General features: G+C 48.8%; 1 long non-coding RNA gene across 1 annotated transcript; it reads left to right on the top strand.

Moving 5' to 3' along the window:
* The first annotated feature begins 1,939 nt into the window (after nt 1–1,939).
* On the top strand, nt 1,940–19,960 carry LOC309555386. The gene is made up of 3 exons (XR_014225266.1): nt 1,940–2,061; nt 7,980–8,099; nt 19,727–19,960. It is a non-coding gene; the product is annotated as an uncharacterized lncRNA (long non-coding RNA).
* Nucleotides 19,961–20,556: the final 596 nt, after the last annotated feature.

The raw sequence follows: 20,556 nt of genomic DNA, 5'->3' as shown, positions 1-20,556 counted from the left end.
GCAGGTTACTGTCCACCAGACCCTGCTCCCACTCCTCTGTTGCGATTTACCCCAAATTTGGCATAGTTGAGACCAGCTGTCTCTGGTTTATGACCCCTGGGCCACAACCGGTCTTTGGCAACATTATATTCACCCTCTGATGTTAGGGGGGACTCAGATGGGGACTCTGATGGAAGAGGAACTCTGATATAAGGGTGGGGGGTGGGGCTTTGATGAGGTCTCTGATATAAGGGGGAATGTTAATGGGGACTCTGATAAACCAGGGGCTCTGATGGGAACTCTGATGAAAGGATGGACTTTGAGGAGGTCCTTGATATAAGGTAGCTCTGATGGGAACTCTGATGTAAGGGGGGACTTTGAGGAGGTCCATAATATAAGGTAGCTCTGATGGGAACTCTGATGTAAGGGGGGACTTTGATGAGGTCCATGATATAAGGTAGCTCTGATGGGAACTCTGATGTAAGGGGGGACTTTGAGGAGGTCCATAATATAAGGTAGCTCTGATGGGAACTCTGATGTAAGGGGGGACTTTGATGAGGTCCATGATATAAGGTAGCTCTGATGGGAACTCTGATGAAAGAATGGACTTTGAGGAGGTCCATGATATAAGGTAGCTCTGATGGGAACTCTGATGTAAGGGGGACTTTGAGGAGGTCCATGATATAAGGTAGCTCTGATGGGAACTCTGATGTAAGGGGGACTTTGAGGAGGTCCTTGATATAAGGTAGCTCTGATGGGAACTCTGATGCAAGGGGGAACTTTGATGGGGAGTCTGATATAGGGGAACTCAGATGTAAAAGGGGAGCTTTGATAGGGACTCTAATATAAAGAGGCTCTGATGGGGACTGTGATGGACTGAAGTTTATTTTAAAGTTCTTTGCTTGGTTTTACTGATTTTTTTTTTCTTTTTCGGTTCCAAATCATATCTTGCTGATTAAAATAAAACTCCCAAGAAAACAAGAAAAATGAATGAATTTGTTTTAATTTGATTCACCCATTTATCAAACTTTTTTTTTTCTTGACTAGTAAATATTTGGTCTAGATCCCTGGTGCCCAACCTATGGTCAGAGGGCCCCATGTGGCCCTTTGGTATATAATGTCAGGCCTCGGATCTCAGCAGTCTGTATTGGGAACATTGATTAGGGTAATAGCACTGCTCCCTACTAGCCTCATGTAACATGTACCAAGTTTCATATTGTCTTCTGCATATCTCCAACCAAAAATGTATCCTGTCCACACTCTCTCACCATCATTTCCTCTATTAGGTCTGCAGTCTCTGACAGACCTCCCAAGCACTGCATATAAAGAACATTATGTGAGGGCCTTTGGTGATGTTGGTGATGTCAGGGGCCACATTTGAGGCCCCCCTATAGCTCATAAGGTGACAACCACTGGTCTATACTATAACATTTGGGGTGAAACAAATCAGAGGAGTTGGAATAGGGTTTGGAGAAGAAAGTGCTTTAGTTTGCTGCAAATTTTTCCAAGTGACAATAAAAAATTTTGAAGTTGAAGAAAAAGAAACATGACAGAGGTGCAGCTTTCTTTAATTTTTGTTTTTCCTCTGACCACAATACAGCAGCACTAGCTTGTAGCAGGCACCCTGAAGAAGCATTTCCAACAGCCTGAAACGTGGGATACTGCAGTCATTGTGCTAAGTGTGTCTGTGTGTCATTTGTCGGTCTTGCTGCCTGCTTGCTGGAAATTTGTGGAGTTATAATTTGGTGCTTGATTTTTTTACCCTCCCCTTCTTCCCTTTTCCTGTTTTTTTCTTTTCATTCCCCTCACCCTTCTGCCCCCACATTTTGCTACCCCCCTCGTATTCTCCTCTCCCACCTTCCCCTTGTCTCACACAGCAGTCTGAACAGCATTAACAGTAGTGACTCGAGGTCGAGCGGCTCGCACTCACACTCACCTACTTCACACTATCGCAGCTCCAATCTGCCCCAGCAGGCACCGATGAGGCTGTCCAGCGTCTCCTCCCATGATTCTGGCTTCATTTCCCAAGATGCTTTTCAGTCAAAGTCTCCATCGCCTATGCCACCGGAAGCTGTCAACCAGGTAAGCCAGAAGTCTGTGTGATTTGGAGTCTGTTAAGTGTCATTGATCATGGTGCTCATCAACACCGTTATTGGACTGTATGCTCCAAAAACTTGGTTCTCAAACTGAAACTTTTTCTTAATAGAGTTGGGCATTGTCAGAACTCCCATTGGGATTTTATTGCAGTCTGAGGCCTTGTTGGGGAGATTTTTCCTTACTCCCTGTCCCAATGATGACTTGTATCAGACGGCAAATTAAAGCAGAACTGAACCCTCCTATTGTTCTCAGCCAAGGAAGCTGCCATCTTAGCCTCAGTTTGATGCGATCAGTTATGATATCAGCCATTTGATTGTTTAACAGTTTGGTTAAAAGCACAACCTGAAAGAGAAACACATAATGAGCTAGTATGCATCGCATACTAGCTCATTATGAAATACTTACCTTAGAACGAGCCCCCGCCGTGTCGCCCGCTTAGCTGTATGACGGGCGACATGTTCAGTCACCCGTCTTCCAGGATCGCGGCATCCGGCCATCTGATTGGCCGGCGCCGTGGTGACGTCACTTCCGCGCACGGGGCTCTGAAGGAACGGCACCAGCGGCCGTTCCTTCAGAGCGCATGCGCCAGTGATGTCACTGGCTGCATGTAAGGTAAATATCTCTTAAACGGTACATGTTTAGGAGATATTTACAGTACCTATAGGTAAGCCTTATCATAGGCTTACCTATAGGTAAAAGTTGCAGAGGAGGGTTTACTTCTTTTAAAGGAAAATATGGAATACGGAGTTACGGACAGCAATAACATTTAATTTCCTGAACAAAAACCAAATACATGGTTAGAAATTTGTTTGTTCGTAAAAATAATGTCATCCTGGTTCTTTGAAATATTCTCCCCACTTTGGTTGAATTCAAACATCAGTTTGACCCGATTGATGATTAGGAAATAGAATGGTATTAAAACAAAAAAAAAATTGCAGTAAAATTCTACTAGTATATGGCCAGTTAAGCAGATTAAGTAAGGATTTGTATGATGACCCCAAGTCCTTACAATCCAAAAATAGGTTGTCAATGCCAGCTTCTAAATTTGTATCCTGAAAGATTTGCTGTGCACGGGTTACAAGCAGGGCCGAAACTAGGAGGGGGGGGCAGGGGGGAATCTTCCCCGGGCGCTGCATTGAGGGGGGTGCTGCTGCTGACAGGAGTAATGATAGCGGTATCACTTCTCCTGTCAGCCTGGGAAGGAGGGAGCTAGAGTGTTGCAAGTGCTGTGTTCTCTCTCCCACTCTTCAGCTGGCTTCTGTCCCCGCCTATCAGACTTGTTCCGCAGAGCTCAGGAAGTGCCCTAAAACCCCCTCATTTCTGTGCTAGAGGTTATGAGTGGCTAAAAGACACAAAAACCGACCAGGGGTGGCATCAGTACAACTCCCCTACCTGTCAAAGTACGGAGCAGGAAAAGCCAGAAGGGCGCCCCTGCAGACGGCTCCTAGTTCGCCCCTGCAGACAGCAGCTCAGATATGAGGGACGGGTCTGATCACCCATCTGAATGCATCCTTCTTGCAGGGGCGTAACTACAGGGGTTGCAGGGGGTGCAATTGCAACCGGGCCCCATGCTCCAGGGGGCCTTCACGGCTCCCCTGTACACCTGGGTAGGAGGGGCAGTGGGGGCAGGATGAAGAGAAATCACTGTCCTCCTTTTTCCTCCTGTAGCTGCAGGAGGAAAATAGAGGAGATTGGTTATTCTGTATGCTGCCCCCCCCCCCCCCACTCCTCCCATCCAGTTCACTTGTGTTCTGCTGTCTTTGCAGGACTTGTGAAAGGGTCCCACTGCGGGACCGTAATAAAGGGCCAAGCTACGAGAGTAAAGGGTCCAAAGAGCAGTGGGAAGAGCCCCAGGCTTGAAGGAAAGGGCCCTGGCCAGGGGTTCGGGGGCCCTTCATGGTTTCTTGCACCGGGGCCCTGAAAGTTCTAGTTACGCCTCTGCCTTCTTGATCTCTTTATTAGCACTACAGATCTATCTTGTAGTTCATTTTACGGAGTCAATCTAGGCCTTGTTAAAGTTCACTGAGCTCTGATGAAGAGGGAAGTGTTTTTGGCCTCTGAAACATGTTGGCTGTTTTATGTGATCATATTTTGAATAATTAAAGCGATTTGGATTCCCATACAGTCTAATAACAGTGATGTTTTAGCTTCTTCTTTCCTGTGCTTATTGATTGCTCACAATATTCCGTTCATACGTCTCCCTTGTTTCCAGAATTCATCCAGCTCTGCCTCCTCTGATGAAGGGGGGGGGGGGGAGTGTTTTTGGCCTCTGAAACATGTTGGCTGTTTTATGTGATCATATTTTGAATAATTAAAGCGATTTGGATTCCCATACAGTCTAACAAATGGGCGTTCTTGTCAAACCAATCTCTTAGCATTCTACGAGGAGGTGAGCTGTGAGCTAGATAGGGGCAGACCTGTGGATGTGGTGTACTTGGATTTCGCTAAGGCGTTTGATACAGTTCCCCACAAGCGCTTAATTTATAAAATAAGGTCTGCAGGTATCGACAGCAGGGTGTGCTCTTGGATACGGAACTGGCTAAAAGGGCGTGTCCAAAGGGTGATAATAAACAGCGCATACTCAGACTGGTCTGAGGTGGTAAGCGGGGTGCCCCAGGGCTCAGTCCTGGGACCAACCTTGTTCAATTTATTCATAAACAGCATTGAGGACGGGATCAGTAGTTCCATATCAGTTTATGCAGATGACACAAAATTGGCCAGGGCAATAACTGCACAGCATGAAGCAGATATCCTACAGAATCAGTGTTGCCAACCGCCCGTAGATTTACGGACAGCCCGTAAAATCAGGGCACTTTTCTCCTGCCCGTAAATGCCCGTAGCAGGAGAAAAGTGCCCGTAAATCTACGGCGGCGGCGGCACTGGCAGAACTGCGCATGCACGGCGCGCAGTTCCGGAGATCCCCGAGCTCTCTCGCACTCACAGAGAGATGTAGACTCGCACTGGATGATGATCATCGCCGGTGTCCTGCGAGTGCCCGCCTGCGCCCGCCCCTGCCTCCGCCCCTGCCGTCATTTAAATTTTCCCTGCCGGCTGCCAGGCGCCGCGCCAGCAGTATGGAGTGGAGTCTGTGCTGCAGCGCAGCTGTGGAGTGTGGACACTAGAACTCTAGAAGATGCTGCTGGACGGACGGACGCATGGTGGAGTGGAGTGGACAGAGCAGACAGGCTGTGACAGCAGAGGCAGAGCCGCAGAGAGAGCACACAGAAGAGCAGGAGGACTGGTCTGGTGAGTGGGGTTCTGAGCCACCGAGGCTCAGACACTCAGCTAGCAGTAGCAGCGCAGACTGTCACTGAAGTAGTAGAGAGATGAGTCAGGGGGCAGAGGACATCAGTGTCCTGCTCCTGTGCCCCCTTCACTTCTCCACAGGCAGAGTCACACAGCTTCACTCTGCAGTAATGTCACTGATATGGCTATGGAGAGGTGAAGGGGACTTAGGAGGAGGACACTGATGTGGAGAGCTAAGGTAAGGGGGACAGAGGAAGAAAATACTTTGAGGGGGTGAGGAGGGCACTTCCATTGTCCACGCAGTCTCTGACCATCCCCTGTACCATGTCTGCAGTCTCTGACCACCCCCTGTACCATTTCCGCAGTCTCTGACCACCCCCTGTACCATTTCCGCAGTCTCTGACCACCCCCTGTACCATGTCCGCAGTCTCTGACCACCCCCTGTACCATTTCCGCAGTCTCTGACCACCCCCTGTACCATTTCCGCAGTCTCTGACCACCCCCTGTACCATGTCCACAGTCTCTGACCACCCCCTGTGCCATGACCGCAGTCTCTGACCACCTCCTGTGCCATGACCGCAGTCTCTGACCACCTCCTGTGCCATGACCGCAGTCTCTGACCACCTCCTGTGCCATGACCGCAGTCTCTGACCACCTCCTGTGCCATGACCGCAGTGTCTGCCCAGTGCCCACCTCCTTTACCATGTCCGCAGTGTCTGCCCACCTCCTTTACCATGTCTGCAGTGTCTGCCCAGTGCCCACCTCCTTTACCATGTCCGCAGTGTCTGCCCACCTCCTTTACCATGTCCGCAGTGTCTGCCCACCTCCTTTACCATGTCCGCAGTGTCTGCCAACCCCCTTTACCATGTCCGCAGTGTCTGCCCACCTCCTTTACCATGTCCGCAGTGTCTGCCCAGTGCCCACCTCCTTTACCATGTCCACAGTGTCTGCCCAGTGCCCACCTCCTTTACCATGTCCGCAGTGTCTGCCCACCTCCTTTACCATGTCCGCAGTGTCTGCCCACCTCCTTTACCATGTCCGCAGTGTCTGCCCAGTGCCCACCTCCTTTACCATGTCCACAGTGTCTGCCCAGTGCCCACCTCCTTTACCATGTCCGCAGTGTCTGCCCACCTCCTTTACCATGTCCGCAGTGTCTGCCCACCTCCTGTACCATGTCCGCAGTGTCTGACCACCTCCTGTACCGTGTCTGACCAGAGTCTGCAGACTCTGATGTAAGGGGGAACTCTGTGCTGGCTGGGTTATGGTAACCCAACCTTCATGTAAATTTGAGAAATATGTTTTTTTTTTTTTATCCATAAAAAGTTTTTTATTGAAAAGCAAATTATACAGGGTACAAAAAGTAACACAATATCAATGCTAGGAAACATATTTCTCTATTTTTTTTTTTTTTTTTTTTTTCCCTTCATTTCTTAACTTTTCATATCAATCAAACAAAAAGGCTTCAAGGGTATAGAGAACACAAAAAGGGAAAAGAAAGAGGAAGAAAGGGGAAGACATCATGTTTTTTTACTTTTGTTTAACTTGAACACATTGCTAATAGCACTAGCTATATGTTTATAGTTAAAATATTGATATTTACACGGTTTAGCACTGAAAATTGTTATTTTAGGTACTTTTTTCAGTGTCCGTAAAAAATTGGTGCTGTCCGTAAATTTTGGACGTTCTGCCAGTAAATTTCCCTCCGGGGGGTTGGCAACACTGTACAGAATGACCTGAATAAAATAACGGAGTGGGCAACGACATGGCAAATGAGGTTTAATGTGGAAAAGTGTAAGGTTTTGCACTTGGGGACTAGAAACATAAAAACACAATACACGTTAGGAGGGGAACCCTTGGGGGAATCAAAAATGGAGAAAGATCTGGGAGTCTTGGTTGATGATAGATTAGGCAACAGCATGCAATGTCAAGCGGCAGCTGCCAAAGCAAGCAGAATATTAGCATGCATAAAGAAAGGGATGTATTCCAGAGATAAGACTATAATCCTTCCACTTTATAAAACTCTGGTCCGACCGCATCTGGAGTATTCTGTCCAGTTCTGGTCGCCAGTCCTCAGGAGGGATGTGTTGGAGCTGGAGAGAGTCCAGAGAAGGGCAACTAAACTGATTAGGGGATTGGAGAACCTTAACTATGAAGAGCGGCTGCAATCGCTCGATTTATTCTCCCTGGAGAAGAGACGCCTGAGGGGGGACATGATAGCAATTTATAAATATCTCAATGGGGATCTCAGCTTAGAAAAAAAGCTGTTCAGTCGAAGGGATTGCATGAGGACTCGAGGACATACAATGCGATTAGAGGAGAAGCGTTTTAACCTCAGGCAACGTGGAGGGTTCTCTACTGTTAGGGCTACAAGATTGTGGAATTCTCTACCACAAGAGGTGGTTTCTGCGGGAAGTATGGTGGCTTTCAAAAGACTCTTAGACGTACATCTCAAGGATCAGGACATTAAGGGCTATGTGAGATGATTACAGCCACACACACCTACACAGGTTGAACTGGATGGACTATTGTCTTTATTCAACCTCACCTACTATGTAACTATGTAATAACAGTGATGTTTTAGCTTCTTCTTTCCTTTTGCTTTCCTCTGCTTTTTGATTGCTCCCAATATTCCGTTCACACGTCTCCCATGTTTCCAGAATTCATCCAGCTCTGCCTCCTCTGAAGCATCTGAAACCTGCCAGTCGGTCAGCGAGTGTAGTTCTCCCACATCTGTGAGCTCCGGGTCCACCATGGGAGCGTGGGCCTCCACTGACAAGGTGAATATGTTTTTTCAGCCATTGAAGTGTTCCTGTATTACAATATGTACAGCTGATGATGACCTGGGAACTAACAATTATTTTGTAGCATCCAAACTAATACCTTTTCATATTGTTTCTTGCACTGTTGCAATCTCAGATAATCTGTAATCGAGATAAAATTTAAATTGGAGTAATTTTACAGGTCAACTGATCTAAGAACCAACAAATCAGAATAATAAATGACCTTGTGTAAAAGATACGAATATACACAGGCAGGTTGTGTACAGAATTCAGGATACTTTGGTTTCCTTTCCTTTATTGAAGTTTTTATAGGTATAATGTGTTACATAGGAAAAAGAGGTGATCGGTCACTAGCTTGCTGAGAAAAATGACATAGAAGTATGTGGAATATAGTATATAGAATATAGTAAAAGAAGATACAATAGTAGTATAAGTAAAACAAAACTGTTACTTGTTAGGAATGAAAAGAAAATGACAATATTAATATGAATCATGCATGATAAGCAGATCATTGATTGATGGTGAAAAAAATGAAAGAATCTGCTAAAGATAGCTTCCAGGTGTGGATATTGTATACAGTTACATTGGCCATATGTACAGTATATGCCATACCTAACTGATGCCCCTGCAAGCTGAAAATCACTGAAGTAGACCCTATCCAGTGATCTCCAATGGCTTCCGTGTCCTGGTTGCTCCACTGCATTCTGAACACAGGAGGTCAGCCACTTGGCACAGGTGCCATTAAGAGCATGCTTTGCAAAAATGTATCTAACCCTCCCATATACCCAGTGAAGTGAACAACCTCAGATGATACACAGAGATGAAAGAAATCTCCCTACATAAGTTTTACATGTATATCTGCTCTCTCCAGCTTTCTACACTGTTTAACCACTTGCCGACTGCCTAATGCCGATCTACGTCGGCAGTCAGCCCCTCACAGGCAAAGTGACGTAGGGCTACGTCACTAGCTTGTGATGGTCTAGGCAGCGAGTGCGCGCCCCCGGAGGCGCGCTCCCGCTCCCGCGTGGTCACGGACCCCCCCGCGCGTGTGACCAGCGGACCCAATGTCCGCCGGTCACTCGGCGATCGGCGGGGGGAGAGGGAGAATGTCAGGCAGCTTGTGTAAACAAGCTGCCTGTCATTCTCCTCGCTGTAAAGACACTGATAAAACGGATCTAGTATTTGGATCCGTTGATCAGTGTCCTTACAGCTCAACCCACAGCCAATCACAGTAGAAAGCACGCCCCTAGGGACACACACAGCCCCTCCCTTCCAAATAAAGTTAACCCCTTCACAACCAGTGTATTTTTACAGTAACAGTGCATATGTATAGCACTGATTACTGTAGAAATGTCACTGGTAACCCCAAAAGTGTCACAAATGTCAGTCAAGGGTCCGATCTGTCCGCCCCAATGTCGCAGTACCGCAAAAAAAATCGCAGATCGCCGCCATTACGCATTAAAAAAAAAAACAACAAAAATGACAAAAATCTTTCCCTTTGTTAGTAAACGCGATAACTTTTGCGCAAACCAATCAAAATACGCTTTTTGCGATTTTTTTTTACCAAACATATGTAGCATAAAACAAATTGGCCGAAAATTTTAAAAAATTTAGATTTTTACTTTTTTTTTGGGGGGAATTTCATATAAAAAAATGTGAAAAATATTGTTATTTTTGCAAAATTGACGCTCTTTTTTTGTTTATAGCGCGTGATCAAAAAAATCGCACAGGTGATCAAATACCACCAAAAGAAAGCTCTGTTTGTGGGAAAAAAAGGACGTCAAATTAGTTTAGGTACAGCGTCGCACGACCGCGCAATTGTCCGTTAAAGTCACGCAGTGCCGAATCGCAAAATACCCCCTGGTCAGGAAGGGGGTAAAATCTTTCGGGGCTTAAGTGGTTAAAAAGTGAACATCATGTTAGAATTTTCTCTTCCTATTCCAGCATTGGGTGGGGAGTCTGGGCATACACTGTGTGACACCTGATTGGAGGAAAGGCACATCTCTTTCCACATAGGCAGATGAAGGTATAAACATGCAGAGCTGTGTTGTGAATAGACCAGCTCTCTGCTAATCCATCTCTATGCACCCACCCCAACACAAATTTCCAGCTGCTTTTATCTCTTGTGTCGGAGAACTTGTCAGAAGTTATCATGTTGAAGGAACAGAGCAGCAGAAAAACACAGGACTTAGGGCTTTGGAGGGAGATCAGTAAACACTACAGATATATGTGCCCAGGCCAGATTTTATGAATGGTGTTTACATCCACTTTAAGCCACAGAGTGTCATTTCTACAATCCCCTGTGTTACATTAACTGATGTATCCAGTGCATGTGTTTTTGTAAAGATAGGCCGTTCTATACCTTATTTTATAGCACCGCTTGGCGCTCACCTGACCGGCCTCCTCTTTCTTCTCCCAGTCTGACAGCTACAGTGGGAGGGGCCGAGAAACCCTCACTGACATTAGCTAGGAGGAGAGAGGCAGCTGGTCACGTGAGTGGCGCTATGAAAAAGATATACATCGGCTTATTTTTACAAAACCACATACACTGGGACACCTTATTTAATGTAACACAGGGGATTGTAGAAAGAACACTCAGAAATTATAGCAGCAGTCGGAGCTGACAGGGAGGGAGGGGGGGAAGGGGAGGACACCTCTCTCCTGCCAAGTGCCCCCAGAGCAAGCAGCTTGCTGTAGGGGCACCCAAGCGGGCACACTCCCGAGCCGCAGCTCTGGGTGTCCATTCACACACACAGCCGCAGCTCAGCCCAACCCCCTGTCTCTGCTCATTGATTCACTGGCTGTGATTGATAGCAGTGGGAGCCAATCTGTCTCAGCTAATGAGCGGTGAGAGTCCCAAGAGAGCCGAGACTGTCGTGCACATCGCTGGATCATGATGGAGCTCAGGTAAGTATTACGGGGGCCGCTGCACACAGAAGGTTTTTTACCTTCATGCATAGAATGCATGAAGCTAAAAAACCTTGAGCCTTTACAACCATTTTAAGCATGAGGTTTTTTTCTGAGAGCCATCCATCCCAAGTAAGCCTAAGTTTACAATATTAAGGGTCAGGGAACATGTGCAAACCGCTCTTGTTCCCGACCTTGCAGATGCACAAGGGTTCCATTGATTCCTAGTGACACCCCCAAGAATCGGAAAAAGCAGAGCTTTTCGGGTGCAAAAATACGGTGCATTTCCATGTGGCCGTGTTTTTTTTTTTTTAAAAGGACCAGGGACTCTTTCCCTGCATTTCCCACAAGAATCTGTACAGGAAGTGACTCAGCCACCATTTTGAGAAGATACAGCAGGGCAGCAAGACATGTTTTTCTCAATCTCTCGCCATCACCCCTGAGAGAGCTTAAAAAGTGTTACTGCTGACGAAGTCGTTTGAGTGACTCAACACGTACGGGAGCGGAGCCTGCGCACGGAAGCCGCATCCAGGTTGATTCCCATAGTTAACGGACAGACGAGCCTGTGATAGCCCCCACTGCTAAAAATGTATTTATAAAGGAGGAAGGAGGGGGCGTGTCCAAGATGGCGACTTGAACAGACGTGCCTGCTGTGAGCTCCGAGAGCATTCTATCCTGGCGGTGATCCGTAGCTTGATTCTACTCACCTGTACCCCGTTCCGGCGTTCTGCATGCCCTACAGGTCCTCCGGAAGGTCCCAGAGGGGGAAGAAGCTCCACTTTCCTCCTTCTACAGCCTCACCCGAGATCGCTGCTCCCGCGCGGACTAGGCCGCAGCCCGCTCTGTGCTCTACCAACATGGCCACGCAGACGGACCCGAGTGAGGGGGCTGCTGCTAATCCCCCGGGCATCCCGGAGGTGATGGCGGCCATCGTGTCCTGTCAAACGGCCCTCACCACCAAAATCGAGGAGGTTCAGCTGGATGTGGGCTTGCTGAGACAGGACTTTGACAAGATCCGCTCCCGTCTTACCGTGGTGGAACAGCGTGTAGGCCCTGTCGAGGACACCCTTGCTGCACACTCTGCCTCCCTCCAGGTCCTCCATTCCCGGGTTCGGGCCCTGGAATATCGTGCTGAGGATGCCGAAAACCGAAATAGGCGCAACAACCTCCGGATCGTTGGCCTCCCGGAGGGCGCGGAGGGTAAGGACCCGACGTTGTTCGTGGAAGACCTGCTGAAGTCCCTCTTACCTGCAGCCCGCTATTCCCCGCACTATACTGTGGAACGGGCTCATCGGGTCCCCCCGCGCCCGGGTCCGGAGGGTGCCCCCCCTCGCACGCTGATCCTTCGGCTTCTCAATTTCCGGGACCGGGATGAGACCCTGCGGGCGGCCCGGGTCGCGGGCTCCTTGTCGTTCCAAAATGCCAGGCTGATGATTTTCCCTGACTATACGGTCGAGACACAGAAGCAACGCCGCTCCTTTGATGCTGTGAAGGCGGCTCTCCGTGCCCGAGGAATCAAGTATGCCATGCTGTTTCCCGCCAAGCTGAGGGTGGTCGATGGCGAGACCATCCGCTTCTTTGTGGATCCGAAGGACGCCTCGGACTGGCTGGATCAGCTGCCCCCCCGGGGGTGAGTACTGCTTCGGGCGTGTGGATGCCTCCCTGGAAGTGACTGCCCTGCCTGTCTTGTGCTGTCCTTGTCCTGCTGAGGTCCTGAGTTCTCACCCCTTGTGCCTGGCGGCCTATCCTGCTGGTCTTTCCTGGACCTGGGGCATGGACTAGCTCCTAGGATTATTGGGACTGTTCCCTGTTCAGCGATGCTGCGTTACTATCCTCCTGTTTTGCATGGATTTATTTTTTTATCTGCTCTTCCCCCCTGTTTGTTGGGGTGCAGGATGTCACTAGACACCCTTTTTTTTTTCTTTTTTTTCTTTTTTGTTTTGTTTGTTTGCTCTCGGATGCGCCATGCAGCTGCACTGACTCGGTACCTGTTGTGCCTTACACAGCTGAGCTACCCTGGTGCCCGTTGGCCCTTGGTTACACGCCACTTCTTTGACTGGTTGATTGTTGGGGTTTGGGGTTCCATGCCTGCCTCTGGGATGGGGTCGGGCGGGGTGGGGGGGGGGGGAGATCCCAGCCGTTGCTGGTTTTTACTGTTTTTTTTGTTTTTCTAATGTTGTTGCTCTTTATTTACATTGTTGTGTGGCTGCCTGGTGGGGTGGGGGGGAATATGATTTGTGTGCCCCTTCTGGCGCGGGTGGCGGGGTGGTGGGCGCCCGCCCGTGTGGTGCTATATCTCTTGTGTCTCTATGGCTAAGGTTGACGTGATATCATGGAATGTGCGGGGGTTGAATTCGGCTGTTAAGCGTTCGCTGGTGTTTAATTTCCTACGCCGATTCACCCCTCACATTTGTGTGTTACAGGAGACGCACCTGCTGAGCTCTCGTGTTTTGAGCCTGAAGCGGGCCTGGGTGGGCGCCCACTACCATGCTACGTACTCTAACTACGCCAGGGGGGTCAGTATCTTGGTTCACAGGTCATTGCCGTTCCACTTGCTGGAGGTCCGGACCGATCCGGCTGGCCGCTATGTGCTACTGCACGCCACTATATACTCTGTACCCTTTGTTATTGTGGGATTATATCTGCCTCCCCCCGTTGACCCCGCATTTCTGTACACGCTTATGCAGCTTGTCATTTCTTATGATGTGTCTAATGTGCTCTTGTTGGGGGACTTTAATCTGTCCCCCACTCCTGATCTGGACCGCCTCCACCCTCCCTCTACCTGGTCTGACGCCCTGGCCCGCTGGATGTCCATGTTTTCCTTGGTGGACGTCTGGCGGTGCTTTCACCCGTCGGATAGGGAATATACCTGTCACTCTGCCTCCCACCGGACCATGTCTCGTATTGACCTGGCCCTGGCCTCCACCGAGGTGTTGAGAATGGTTACATCTGCCTCTATCTTGCCTAGGGGCATATCCGACCATGCCCCCCTATTGCTCTCACTTCGGGTGGCGGATGGGAGGTTGGGTGGGCGTTGGAGGCTGTCCAGGTACTGGATCATGGAGCCCTCGATCTTGGCGGCGTTGCCAGCTGCACTGTCTCAATTCTGGTCGAGTAATGAGGGCCACCCTAATCCTCTGATACTGTGGGATGCCTTTAAAGCGTGGTTGCGGGGTGTGTATATGACTCAAATCGCTGTGGCCCGTAGGAGTTCTGTGCAGTCTCTGGAGCAGCTGGAGGCGGCCCTCCGTTCCGCCTCTCCGGATGCTGCTCACTATGCCTCCTTCCAGTGCGCACTTCGTGATCTGGCGGTGTGCAGGACTGCTGCCACTGAGAAGTCGCTTCTCTCGACGGCTCAACGCATTTTTGAATATGGTGATAAGAACGGGCGCCTTCTTGCTTGGCTGTCGAGGGAACAGGTTCCGGTCACGCACATTGGTCGGATTCGCCTGTCATCGGGGGTTTTACTGACTGACCTGGGCGACATCAATGATTGTTTTAGTGACTACTACCGTGCTCTGTACGCCTCTAGGGTGGCTTATGGCGCTGAGGAGTTGGATAGCTTTCTTGACGTTATTGTGCTCCCTGAGCTGGACGCTGCTGCTAGGACTAGGTTGGATGGCCCCATTACGCTGGAGGAAGTTCAGGTTGCTCTGACTAAGATGCAGTCCGGTAAGGCTCCGGGCCCTGATGGCATTCCGATTGAGTTTTTCTCCTGTTTTCAGGAGCAGCTGGCCCCCCGTGTGGTGAAATTGCTGGCCAGGTTTGCGGACCTGGATGCCTTGCCGGACTCCTTCTCTGAGGCCCTCATTGTGCTTATACTCAAGCCTGGTAAGGACCCTGAAGACTGTGCCTCCTATCGCCCCATCTCCCTGCTGAATGCAGATGCCAAGCTCCTGGCCAAAATCTTGGCTCTTCGTTTGGCATCGGTCATTGAGGATATTGTCCATGTGGACCAGACCGGTTTTATGCCGGGGAAGGGGACGGACATTAACCTTCGGCGCCTTTTCCTTAATCTCTCTGCTTCACATCTTAATCCGGGACAAAGGGTGGTGGCCTCTCTCGACGCGGAGAAGGCTTTCGATTTGGTCGAGTGGCCTTACCTATGGCGCATTCTGCGTCGCTTTGGGTTTGGCCCCAAGTTCCTGAGTTGGCTGCGCCTGCTCTACCGTCGACCCATGGCCCGTGTTCGTACCAATGGTGATGTCTCGGGGGCCTTCCTGCTGAGCAGGGGGACGAGGCAGGGGTGCCCTCTCTCGCCGGGGCTGTTTGCCCTGGCGCTGGAGCCCTTGGCTACCCTGCTCCGTTCCTCAAGGGAGGTGTGCGGATGGCGGATTGGTCCCCTGGAGGAGAAGGTGTCGCTGTACGCCGACGACACCCTACTGTATTTGGCAGATGCGTCCTCCTCTCTGCGGGCGGCCCTGGATATTTTTGAGTCTTTTGGGAGGTTCTCGGGGATACGGATTAATTGGAGTAAATCTGTTTTGTTTCCCCTGGACCCGGACGCCCGAGCCCTGGCTGCCCCCTCCCCCTTGCAGTGGGTGAACGAATTTAAATATTTGGGTATTAGGGTTTCTGGGGACCCGGGGGCATACGTCCCACGTAATGTGACCCCTGTCCTGGAGCGGTTGCGGGCGCGCTGCGCTGGGTGGGCCTCCCTGCCCCTTAACCTTCTGGGTCGTATCAATATCATCAAAATGATTTTTTTGCCTAAATTCCTTTACGTTTTTCGCAACTCCCCGGCCTGGCTCCCCGACGCTTTTTTTCGTGATCTAGACAGCTGTATCGGCGCGTTTTTATGGGCCGGAGCACACCCCCGGTTGGCGCGTTCTACCCTGCAGCTCCCGGTGGACTCCGGAGGACTGGCCTTGCCGCACTTTAAATTTTATTTTTGGGCAGCTGTGTTAGTTACCGTCCACTGGTGGTTTGCCGGCTCTCGTTCTAACGCTGCGACGTGCCTGGAGGCGGCTTGCCTGGGCTCCTTAGCTGACCTCGGCAACCTGCCCTACAGGGGCGCGGGTGCGTACCCCTCTCTTCCCCTCCCCACTATGACTACGCTGCGGGTCTGGCGAGTGGCCAGGGCACGGTTTCTCCAACCTAACACCTGGTCCCCTTATCAGCCCCTATGGGGCAATCCGTCGCTCCCTCATCTGTGGATGCTTCCTGACCCGCAGGTGTGGGGCCGGTGTGGTATACAGCGCTTGAGGGACATCATGCCTGTGGGCGAGCTACGCTCGCTCTGGGACCTTAAGGGGTCCTTTGCCTTGCCCCGCTGGATAGGCTTTCGTTATCTCCAGTTGCGCCATGTGGTCAGTGCTCAGTTCCCGGTCACCCCTGTCATACAGACTGATCGTCTGGAGGATGTACTGGCGCAGGCGGACCTCCCTAAGCCCCTTTCTGCCCTATACGCTACCCTGCTTGTTGTTGACTCCCCTGCGTTGGAGCGTCTTTGGCAGAAGTGGTCTTTGGACATCCCCGACTTGGATAGGGAGGACTGGGAGGACTGCTTGGGGAATGGCTCCAGACTGGTCATTGCCTCCAGGGACAAGCTTATTCAAGTCAAGTTCCTACACAGGGTCTATTATACTCCTCAGCGACTGCACAGAATGTTTCCTGCGAGGCCGGCAGATTGTCCTAAATGTTTTACTGCAGAGGGTTCGTACTTCCACATGTTCTGGGCATGCCCACGGGTGGCGGAGTTCTGGGGGGCGGTGTTCGAGGTCATGAACACCCGTCTTCACCTCTCGGTCACGTGCGCCCCGGGGCTGGCGCTCTTGGGCATCCCCGATCAGGTTAGGCGCAATAAGTATTCCCGTTTACTGATTTCTCTATTGCTGTATTACGCTAAGAAGGAGATTGTCCTTCGGTGGGTCTCCCCCTCCCCTCCCACGCTGGCTGCGTGGGAGGCCCTGGTGCATGGGGCTCTCCCAATGTATAAGCTCACCTACATTAATAGGAACTGTCCCCATAAATACGAGAAGGTTTGGCAGCCTTGGATAGATGGCACGGGTTGATCCTCTGTTCTGTTTGATGCTATCTGTCTGTGTTCCATTTGTTTTTCCTTTCTTTTTTGTTCTTTTTTAGTAGACTTGCATCTAGCCCCACCGTGCCTTTTACCGTGTTCTTACTGTTGGATCCCCCACTGTATAGGTTTTGTTGCCTTCGGCACATCTGTTTTTTCCCCTGTGGTCTGATGATGTACAGCAGCTACACATGTAATGTATATTGTATATTGTCGTGTGTTTTTTTTCAATAAAGAGCAACCTTGTTTGTAAAAATAAAGGAGGAAGGAGGAGAAGTTTATCCCATTATATTTGACACCCTTGGGTATAACAGCGTGTCTGACTCATTGGAATATATGAGTCAGATAGTAAGTCTTCAGGCCAGTCTAGGGTTAAGCAGAATCCTCTTCATCTCGTCTCTTTCGCTGGGCAGTCCACGATGTTGCGGAAAGCACCATTACACTGTGAATGAAGGGCACTGTGACTGCTGAAATTCATGAGGAAAAAGGAGGTTGCTCAGCGGATCAGCGCCAGGACCTTATTGTTTGTTTCCCACAAGTACAGCATCCCATTCAAATCAACGGGCTGCTGTGCCGGCACAAGCGCAAGCCGTACCACCCACAAGAGTGTGAATCTAACCTAATGTGGAAATGAGGTCTCTTGTATCACCTGAGGCTAGTCACTTCACGGGGTATATGTATGGATTTGCAACCACTTTAAACTTTCTATATATCTGCCATCTAATTCTATCTGTTTATGCGCCAACATTTTATTTTTCTAATCCTTATAATAAAAATTTGTTTATTTTCTGGTAATGTGGGGTTTTGCAGCAGTTTTTTCTTTTATTTTCCATTATCATGAGCTGGGCTTTATTTATATATTTGTTGTGAAGATATTTTGGATGTGGATGCTGTTGGTTCCATATACTTTCACATTTAAATTGTTATTGAGTTTAATGGTATTTTTTTTTTATCACACATCAATTTACCCTACTGTTATTTCATGTCCATTTATCATATTTTTTATTTTTATTTTGCACAGAGCCATCATTACCTTGGGTGAAGGCAGCCATTTTGTGAGCGAATTGTGAGAATTTAGCCTAGGCCCCATAGTAGATTTCATATAAAGAAATATCTAGTTGTAGTTGGTTACATTCAACTGGACTTGTTCTGTAATGTTGAAGATATTAGAGCTTATCCAAGGCATGTCTCCAGTTCTAATTACATTAGAATAGCCTTTCTCAACATTTTCAGCATGGAGGAGCTCTTGAAATAACTTTCAGGTCTCAGGGAACCCCTATTAAAAATGACTTTTTAGTGTGATGGTCAGTGGGAAGAATGCTCCTTACACTTGTGGTCAATGGGAAGCATTACCACCCTACAGATAGCTAAAAATTCATTGGTGTCAGAGGGAACTTATCTGAGAGGCAGAAATTGCTCAATGCTCAAGGAACCCCTAGCAACCTCTGGAGGAACCCTATGGTTCCATGCAGTGCCATCTTAAGAGCCTTATAGGCCCCTGGGCAATGCAGTGCACTGGGGTCTGCTTACCTTCCATAACGGCTGCACAGCACATGAAGGGAGGAGGTGGGTGGAGCCCATCTTCTAGGCGCGGAGAGAGGAGGACGAGCCGACGAGGAGGATCCTCCTCTGCTGTGCACGATGGGTCCTCTCAGAACGTCACTGGTTGCTAGATGCCAATCGGCTGGCCTTCCTAGCAACCAGTGTGCAGGGAGACTCAGAGCCACCGGCGGACAACGGGGGGGGGGGGGGCCTAGACCACCAGGTAAACTAATCTGGAGACTGGCCTGGGGGGGGGGGGGGCAGTGTAAATGCCACCCTGTGTGTGGGGCCCCTTGGCAAGTGGGGCCCCCGGGTAACCGCCGGGCATGCCCAATGGAAAAGACGGCCCTGGTTCCATGGAACCTTGGTTGAGTAACCCTGCATTAGAACGTTTTTTTATTTATTTTTTATTGGGTATTCATATAGCGCCCACAATTTACACAGTGCTTTACATTCACATCAGTCTCTCCCCTCAAGAAGACTACAATCTAACTAAGCTCCCTACCTTTCATGCATACACATTATAGGGCCAATATACTGTAGACAGGGGCAAAATACCCTTCCAACATGTCTTTGGCGTGTGGGAGGGAATTTGAGTACCCAGAGGAAATGTCATGCAAGCACGGAGAGGACATGCAAACTACATGCTGGTAGTGTCCTGGTTAGAATTCAAACCAAGGACTCAAGGCAGAAGTACTAACCACTAAGCCAGTCTGCTGACCACCTCAAGCCCAGTTAAATGTGACTAACTACGACTAACTATACCATGACCTGGGTAAAGGAGAACCTTCACAGGCATTTATAGAAATGGGCCTAAGTTATGTCACTGTCGGCAGATTGTTATGATCATCCCTCAATAGGCCTCATGTACAATATTACAAGAATAGAGTTGTGGAAGGAAGGAGTGTGTTGTCCACAGATAGGTGTACACTTTCATACCCTAACCTACGGTAGAAAATTTAACACAGAATGTGTTCTAGAAACACCTCTATTATGTTTTTTTTTTTTGTGGTGCTGTCTACAAAATGGCTGCTACCCCTGGGTTTAGAGGTGGATCAATCTCAGCTTGATTTTAATCACCTTTACCATTGTATTGATTTTGCATTTTGTTCCCGGTTTTGTTTTTTTCCTCCTCCATGTTGTCTGTCTCCAGCTGTCTAATGGGTATCATCACTATGGCGAAATGCCTATGGCAGGCCATTTCACCCATTTCCCGCTCCCAGTGTCCCGCCCCTGGACCCGATCTAATTCCGCTCATCCAGACTATCACTATTACACCATTGGTCCAGGCATGTTGCCATCATCCAAGATCCCTTCCTGGAAGGTTTGTGTTTGTGTGGTGCGGCTTTTGGCTTTGATGTCTCATCTCCTCTTTCCTGTCATCTAATCAAACCATTGTCCGGGGTTTCCTAATTTCTGTAAAGTTTTGATCTTTTTGTAAAGACTACACAACCGTACTGAACTCACCATCGCTCTCTAGATTGTCCAAAAATTATTATGCATTAAAATAATTTTGATCAGAATAAAAGGAAAACTGTAGAATTATAAAATTATAAGTATTTTAAAAAGTACTACTTACACTGTGTTCTCTCTCAGCTTTATTCATCTTCTAGTGTAGTTCCATGTAATGCTAATTTTTGGTACAGATTTCAAGAAGAATTCTCACTTAATTTTTTCATTGTTCTGTCCCCCAGGGTTCAAAGTAATGATCGACCAATATCGTTTTTTTTTAACGCAGATATTTTGGTCATAGGATATCGGTATCGGCCGATATTTTCGGACATTACATTTTCTTTTTTTTTTAATGCCTACAGGTACTGTGGTGGAGGGATCTGGGGGTCTAAAAGACCCCAAACCCCTCCTCTGCACTTAAAAGCATTCCAAACGCCAAGTTTGGCTGTTTTGAATGCTGTAAGTTTTTTTTTTTTTTTTTTTTTTTTAATTCTGCGCCGCCAGTACTTGGAAGTGATGTCATGTCATGAC

This window comes from Pelophylax lessonae (assembly GCF_965119305.1).
Source record: "Pelophylax lessonae genome assembly, chromosome: 5".
Lineage (NCBI taxonomy): Eukaryota > Metazoa > Chordata > Amphibia > Anura > Ranidae > Pelophylax > Pelophylax lessonae.
This window is presented reverse-complemented; position numbering and strand designations above follow the sequence as displayed.